We start from the raw sequence: 8,541 nt of genomic DNA, 5'->3' as shown, positions 1-8,541 counted from the left end.
TGAAGCTATCTAAACCTCTGCCAAAAGACTATTTTACCCCTCCATCAAAATCCTTTCCTAACTAAACCTCAAGGGCATTTTTGCCATTTCACCTTTCCCACAAATCTACCATTTTTCTCATCTAAAATTAGTTACTCTTAATGGTCACCAATGGTCACTCAAGTTACTTAATCACCATTAACCATTAGCTCACAAACTCACATTATAAGATCCCCAAAATACCCCTAGTCTCCTCCCGAGTCGGGTATTTAATCCTGTTGTGACTTTTAAACTAATTAGCTCCCTAGGACCGTCTCGGCACGTGCATCACAACAACATCACAACTCACACGTGGTACTAATCATATAATACAATTATCACATTTATGCCCTCAGCGGGCTAAAATTACCATTTTACTCCTAACATACGAACGGGGCCCACATGCATATTTGTTCCACCTAAACATGCATTCTAATCACATATTCATTTAAATTAATATATTAACATGTTAATTCATTTATTGCCCTCCAGGCACGCTAATCAAGGTCCTAAACCTTATTAGCAAATTGGGGTGTTACACGGTTAATAGTGCTTCACCCCACAAGTTGAAGTTAAACTTAGAAAACACCAACATGGAATTTATCATCTCTAGATAAGTCCTATTTTTCCTTTTGGCAACATCATTGTGTTGTGGTGTATAAGTTGCGATGCACTCATGAATTATACCATTTTCTTCACAAAATGTATTGAATTCATTAGAGAAGTACTCTCCTCCTCTATCATTTCTTAGCACCTTAATGTTTTTATTTAGTTGATTTTCAACTTCTATCTTGCTTGGAAGTCTCTCCATTAGAGCCCTCAATAAGTTTATCTCTACATATCGATTCCTCCTCGATTCGAATATGTTTTTGGATTTCCTCCAAAGAATAATCCTCATTTTTATGAAGGATTGTTTTCCTATAGCTCTTCCAAGTTTGTGGTAATTTAGCCACTATAGCACCACCTTGAAATGCCTCGGGAAGCTCAATTTTTAACACTTTCAACTTGTTAACAATTATTTGCAATTCATGTTTTTGAGGAAGAATAGGTTTATCACCAAAAAATTTGAAATCAAAGTATTGAGATATCAAAATCTTTTTGGTACCTTCCTCTTCCGCCTTGAATTTTGTCTCAAGTGCATCCCATATCTCCTTTGCCGATTTGGTCTCGGTGTAGAGGTCATAGAGCCTATCGGAAAGGGCGTTGAGGATATGACCCCTACAAAGGAGATTGTCTTCCTCCCTCTTCCTTCTTTTCTCCACCTCCTCGAGAGTGTCCTTATCGGATGGCGTTGAGAGAGGTTCTAGAGTGGACTCTATAATGTAGGCAATTTTGAGAGTGGTCAAAAGGAATCTTACCTTGTCTTGCCATCTAGTGAAATTGGACCCATCAAACCTATCCAACCTCACTAGGTCTTGATTCATAATCTCGATAGTCTCACCTTCCATTGAATCAAACAAAGGGTAAGCTTTTGAATGTTAGGAAAATGTAATTTGCCTCAATGGAAATTGGCAAGAAAAATACAACTCTAGACAAAATATTACAAATAAATAATTATTGATTAAAAAGTGTTACAACTCTATGACAAAAAATACATGTAAATATAGAGAAAAAGGTAGAAGATGATAGAAGTAGAAAATACAACTCCAAGATAAAAAGATACAAATAAACTAGAAGCAGTAGAATAAAAGGTACAGATGAGATTACAACTCTAAAACAAAAGATACATATAAAAGAGTAAATAGAGAATAATAGAAGAAATGAAAAATAATAGAATAAAAAAATAAGAACAAGAACAATGAACAAAGAACTCTCACTCACACAACCAAAGTGAAGAGTGTTGGGGATCACCAACTTGAACAAGGTTTGAAACCTTTGTCCAAAAGCTTATTTCCCCCTAACTCAAGCACTAAGGGATCTCTCACATATTCTGGAAATGCTTTTTGGAATAATCAAGCCTCTGGGTGTTTTCTAGCCAAGTGCTCTAATGGATAGAAAAATTGTATCTTTCAAGTAAGCAATAGGCTCCTATTTATAGAGTTTTGAGACACCCCTTTGAATTTCAAATTCTACAAACCCTATGGCTATTACCAATGATTAATTGGATGTTTATGGAATTAAAATAGAGATTTGGGAGTTACTTGGCTGTTGGAAACGTTCAAAATTGGATAAAACCAAAGTTTGGAAAATGTTGTCAGCCGCACTGGTCACGACCTGAAAAACACTGGCCGCGGCCCACGATATTTTTCTGCCTCTTGGACTGCGGCCTAAAAAACACTAGCCGCGGCCCAAGACGTTATTTCAGCAACCAATTTTCCAAATTTGCCAAAACGTTCCAAATTCACTCCCACTTGATTTTGTAACTTCTATACACATTATGAGAGTTAAAATCACATCTTTAACAACCATTTCACATATGGCTTTAAGAAATTCATCTCAATATTGTGTAACAACAAATCTACACAATAATGGGTAATATTTGGAAGTTACAAATTTGTGATTGAATTTGTAACACCAAATATGTTACATATTTGGATATTTCACATATATCTAAATAATATAACTCTCTATTATATGTTACAATATGTGACACTCTTTGTCACATTTATTTAATCTAAAACATTATATTATAAAATAATATAATATTACATTATATAATAAAATAATATAATAGAGCCTAGACGCGTAGCAAGCTGCAGATGCGCCATCTGGTGCTTGGAGAAAAGGGAGGAGGAGGATGATAGAGGCCTGGGCCTTTGAATTGGGCTTCTTCTTTAAAAAAATGTCATCATTTTATTTCTTTATTCAAATTTTGTTCCTTTCTTTCTTTATGCCAAAATACAATTTTAATTCCTACAAAATAACAATAAATTAAATTATAATCCAATATTTTCATTTATAAAATAAATGATATTAATTCTATGAAAATATTTATTAAATTTATTTATTTTGACCATTAAAATCAATAAATATGTATTTTTCACCACTAATCAACATGGTTGAGATATTACTATATGTGGCGACCCAGCAAAAGATATTTTAGATGAGGGTTGTGTAAACCTTCAATTACAAACATTTTTCCTATTCATGCTGAATCATACATGCTTTTTTCTTTTAATTTATGTTAGAAAATATGCATAATAAGAGATTTCATCTGTTAACAAATATGTTAACCTTTTGGAGTGACCATTGTATTTATTTCTATGTAATTAAGAAAGAAAAAGAAAAATTGTTATTCTGCTTTATTTTTCAACATTATTGCTAACAGTAGAGATTTCTAATACTTCATTTACATAGGAGTGTTTAGATTACTATTTTTTTCAACTCTGGTAGCCTTTGAGGCCCTCTGCTGTGTGGAAAACTTTGAAGAGTATACCCATTAGTTATGCGTTTGAGTTTTAAGGATCATGGATGTACCCTTCAGGAGAGAGGACCCTTTACGAAAGTTCAAATAAAGTTGAGGAAAGCTACATTATCTGACTGCACTTGCTTCGAAGTGAGGGAATGTGTTGTTTGATCTTATAGTTTTTCAGATGAGTGTAATATATAGTCAAACATGGAGCTCATTTTGGAAATAATCAAGTATATCTGTGTTGGCCACTGTCTTCGTTGATCACTGCTTTTGTGATTTTTTGATTTACATGTGTTTTTAATACTATATATGGCCCTTTGTTTTGGAATTGGAATTGCTGTAATGAATTTTTTAAACCTTTGTAAGTTTGAGGAGGTTGGTTATATCTCAATTTAAAAGAGATGGAGTGTTCTATGATTTTGTTTTTGAATTTTTGTTTTTTAAAAATATACTAAATATATATATATATATATACTCTATTTATTTTCTAATTTAATCCTACCATACACACGATAGTTTATATATATGATTATTAATTTTAATAAAAAAATATACTACATAATCTAATAATAATAAATATAGTTACACAATTAGTTTAAGTTTAATTACGATATTTACAAGATATTATTCTAATTCTACTTTTTAACTACCATCCACGATTTAAATAAATACCCATAGTGTTTTTGAAGTTTTATTTTAAAAAAACCCATATATTAATTTGAATTAAAAAACTAATAAATTAGAAAAAGAATAAAGTGCTTTGTAACCGTGATTGAATTAAAACATATAGGGTGGCTTTTCATATATATATTTATATATATATGATTATTGATTTTAATAAAAAAAAATATACTACATATATTAATGATAATCTAATAATAATAAATCTAGTTATTACACATACTCTATTTATTTTCTTCTATAATTTTTTATTCATTTTTAAATTATAATAATACAAATTAATTCTAATTCTACCTCTTAACTACATAATCATTAAAATTTACTAAAAATATTAATCTAAACAAATAATCTAATTTTACTTCTTAACTACCACACAGGATAGTTTATATATAGGATTGTTAATTTTAATAAAAAAAATATACTACATATAGTAGTTACACATTAGTTTAAATTTAAATACGATATTTACAAGATATTAATTTCTTCAAACCACTTTATTTATTTTCTCATTTAATCCAATTTTTTTATTCATTTTATAGATTATAATAATAGTAATTAATTATAATTCTACTTCTTAATTACTTAATCAGTAAAAATCTATTACTTATTCTACTTTTCTAATTTATGACTATTAATTAATCAAGGGAAAAACTCTATCTATTTTCTCTTTTCTATTCTCATCTTTATTTTAATAATAATTATAATATATGTCAATTAAAAATATCTATATATAATAATAAATAATGTATCTATTAATATTTTTAACCTTTTGACAAAACACGAGGTCTAATTAAAGTAAGAACTGAACTTAGGGATAACAGACGACACATATATTTATAGTGGTTCGACCTACCGATCAGTAATAACCTACGTTCACTTAGCACTATTATTTAGGTAAGTTCCCAAAATCTGCAATCAGATGACTAGAGTCAACCGAGATTCACAAACTAAGGGAGTGAATACAAGAACGTGTATAACAACCCTATATTTTTAGAATTCTCTAAAAGTAAAGAATTACATCATAACAAATAATGAATCATTGAGTCTTTTATTTATAGACTCAAGAATGTAAACAAATAGGTCATGTGCCTTGCATTACTTATGTAACAAGTAATAATAAAATAATATGTAAATAATACACTTTACATTTGAAATAACAGATATCTGTAAATATATATATATATATATACATTTAACTAATTTTGGGCTTTTGCTGTGTTCCATCGAGCATATCTGGTCGCATCATTTGATAGACTTTTTTTCCGCGTAGCTTCTGAACATGTCTGAGGAGATCTGGTTGCATCATTATTGTAAGGTTTGCTATACAATGAACACTATCATTAAAAAAATTGCGGTCAAGAAGCCATCGCGTGTCCAAGTAAGGAGCATGTTATACGAGTAAGGTAAAAATAAATCTATACAATATAATCTCCAAAAAGAAATTAAATATATATATTTTTCAATTATTACAAAAGACATATTCATCATTCAACCATACAATCAAAAAATATATTCATCCATTCAATAATGTATATATATATTTATATATATATAGACTGCTCTAGTACCAATTGTTGGTATTAAAAGTGTAAATCAGAGATACGTAGCGGAAATTGGGTTTTTAAAATTTATTAATACCAGCTAAGATCATACATTTATATATATATATATATATATATTAAATCACATACAAATAGATTAGAGATTACCTCTTGAAGTCTATTAGGTATCCACGAATCATTTTGTATATATCAACAATCTTTCAATCCAAATTCTGAAAGCTCACACCTTGATCTTCCAAACCAATTATCAAACACACAAGTACGTATGTGGGGACGTATGATTCAAAAAGTTGATTTAGGATTCTCTAGATGTACTCAACACATGAGATCTAGAGATGTTTGATTGAGAGAAGATGTATGGATAGTTTTCAGGTTTAGAAAAACTATCGCTTTCTTTTAAGAGAGAGAGTCCGACAGTCTATAAAAACCACTTCTTGTTATTCTTGAAAAGTTTCGTTTTTTTTTCGTTTATAAAGATAATTAACTAATTTAATTAATGTTTATTTTATTTAAAATAAAAATGTTCAATTATAACCTTATTTAATTATTTAATTTAAATCATATTTAAAAAGAATAATTAAATAAATAATTTATTTGAAATTCAAAATTCAAATGCCCGGATTTGGAAATCCTTGTGTGTGGCGCCATGAGGTTTTCCCTAAATTTCTTATTTGTTTATTTAATTAATATTTAAGACAATACATTTATCTCAAAATAAATATTAACTAATTCAAAAATTAATTTTATCTTAAAATATCAGTTTTAACTAAATAAATATCTTATTCTAAATAAGATAATTATTAATCTCTCTTTATATTAATCCAAACAAGATTAATATTTATTTTAACCTATAGTTTTTCAAAATAAAAAATATATAGTTAAATAATTAATTAATTCATAATTAATCAATTGCCCATAATTATCGCATAATTATTTCCTTGCCGAGGAAAATTAATTCATTTGCAATTAAGTCATTCTCTCTACAAATCTTTCTTTTGATATCCTTACCCTAGACAGTGTAGGACAGAGGTGATTTAGGGACCATGAACCTTGTTAATGTTAAGTTTTAACTCTTGCTGTTTGTTGTAAAAAATTATGCATTTTGTCTTGTCTAGCTTTCGGTCTGTTTTATCTCAATATTATAAAGGGTTATCACTGTTTTCACAGGTTAGTTGTTAGTTAAAATAATAATGGTCTTTTCCAACTGGCAGTCCACGTGACAAGCTGTTGTCACTTGATTCTGTCCTTTCTATATATAGATCATTATGCTAAACAGAGCAACCAACTCTTGGAGAAAAAACCCTAGATATTGTAGATCTTGTTTCTTGGACTTTTCTTTGTGGTGCAGAGATAAGTGTGGAGAAGAAGCTGGTGATCTACTTGGGCTTTTGAAGAGGAGCAGCTAAAGCTTGGAACAGACGTTCACTGAAGGGAGTTCAGTCTATTCTTTGAAGGGAGTTCGAAGAAAGTTCTCTGTCAAGCTTTTGCTGTAGATCTTAATTGGTTACTAATTGGTGTACATAGATTGATTTGATTATGCTTTCAATCTATATTCTGTATTTCTGATTGTAAGTTGTTCTTGTAAACTTTGTTTGAAAGATTTCAGATCTATAATAAATCTTCTTGAAAGATTACAAGTGTTTCATGTTCGATCAATAATTGAGTTCATTGAATATAAGGTTCTTTGGTTACTGTAAGTAATTTGAAATAATCATTAGAGTAGCAAACCCACTTTCAAACCTATAATACGAAGCTCCAATAAACCAGATTATTAATTAAACTCTTTAATCTAATAATCTTACATATTAATTCCATGATTACTCCACTATAAATATGGAATTGCACTCTAAGTATTTATAGAATTATATTTACAGAGTTTTCTCTTGTAGTCCATTGATATAATCAATAAATGTAGTTCGGTCATCCATTTATTGGTTCGTTAATTAGAGCTGGTCAAGATTACCGTTTTACCCTTCTAATTTCCTTGATTCTTAAGTACCATTAATTCACTAGCGAATAATTAATCTATAATCATATTATACATTTGAGCTCAATAACTATTCAGTTCCAGAATTAATCCTTAATGGAACAAATATTCGATCAATTAGGAAAGTATAGATTCCATTATTGTAAATCATGTTCCCAACAATTCATGATATTGAATCCCTTAATGAGTGAATCAAAAGATCCAATAAACACAAACACGAGTTCATGAATACTCAAGATTTAGACTGATCTACAAATGACCATCTATTGTGATAAGAATTAAATCTTTATATCAAACGTCAAGTTTATAAAGATAATTAATTTTCTTCGGTCTTGTCATATATAATATCTATCATATACAACAACTTTACTAAGATATCTATCCAAATCAGTAATTCGAATCTAGATCACTCGCATGCCGTATGCTTAGTAAACTGCACTAATAACCATTCATTAAAGATTCATTACTTTAATATGTTACTGACTATTTTATTCATTATATATGATCTTAATTCTCTCGTACTAATACAATATTATATTCTCATGAATGAATAAATTTTTTTATTAATATTATTATATAATTAATTCAAACATTAATTATAACATTAAAATATAATAAAATTGAACTCTTATTTAAATCAATAAATTGTACTTTTAGACATTAATTCTAACATCATGAGCATGAGCATTCACACTCTTCCACAATTCATATTTTAACCCTGTCTATTATTTTAAGCTTCAACACCAATTTTATAATTAGAGCATAATTTTTCTTTAATATCTCCAAGCACCAACCATGGAGACAAAGGAGAGACATCATGGAACCTCCTTAAAATTTGCCAAGTGTGTTTCCTCACACTAGTTACGGGTGCCCCCATAGAATCCGGTAAAGTGGCATAGTGGTCTATCATTATACACAACATAACAATCTATATGATTCAT

Source organism: Humulus lupulus, chromosome 5 (genome assembly GCF_963169125.1).
Source record: "Humulus lupulus chromosome 5, drHumLupu1.1, whole genome shotgun sequence".
In the NCBI taxonomy this organism is placed as follows: Eukaryota; Viridiplantae; Streptophyta; class Magnoliopsida; order Rosales; family Cannabaceae; genus Humulus; species Humulus lupulus.
This window is presented reverse-complemented; position numbering follows the sequence as displayed.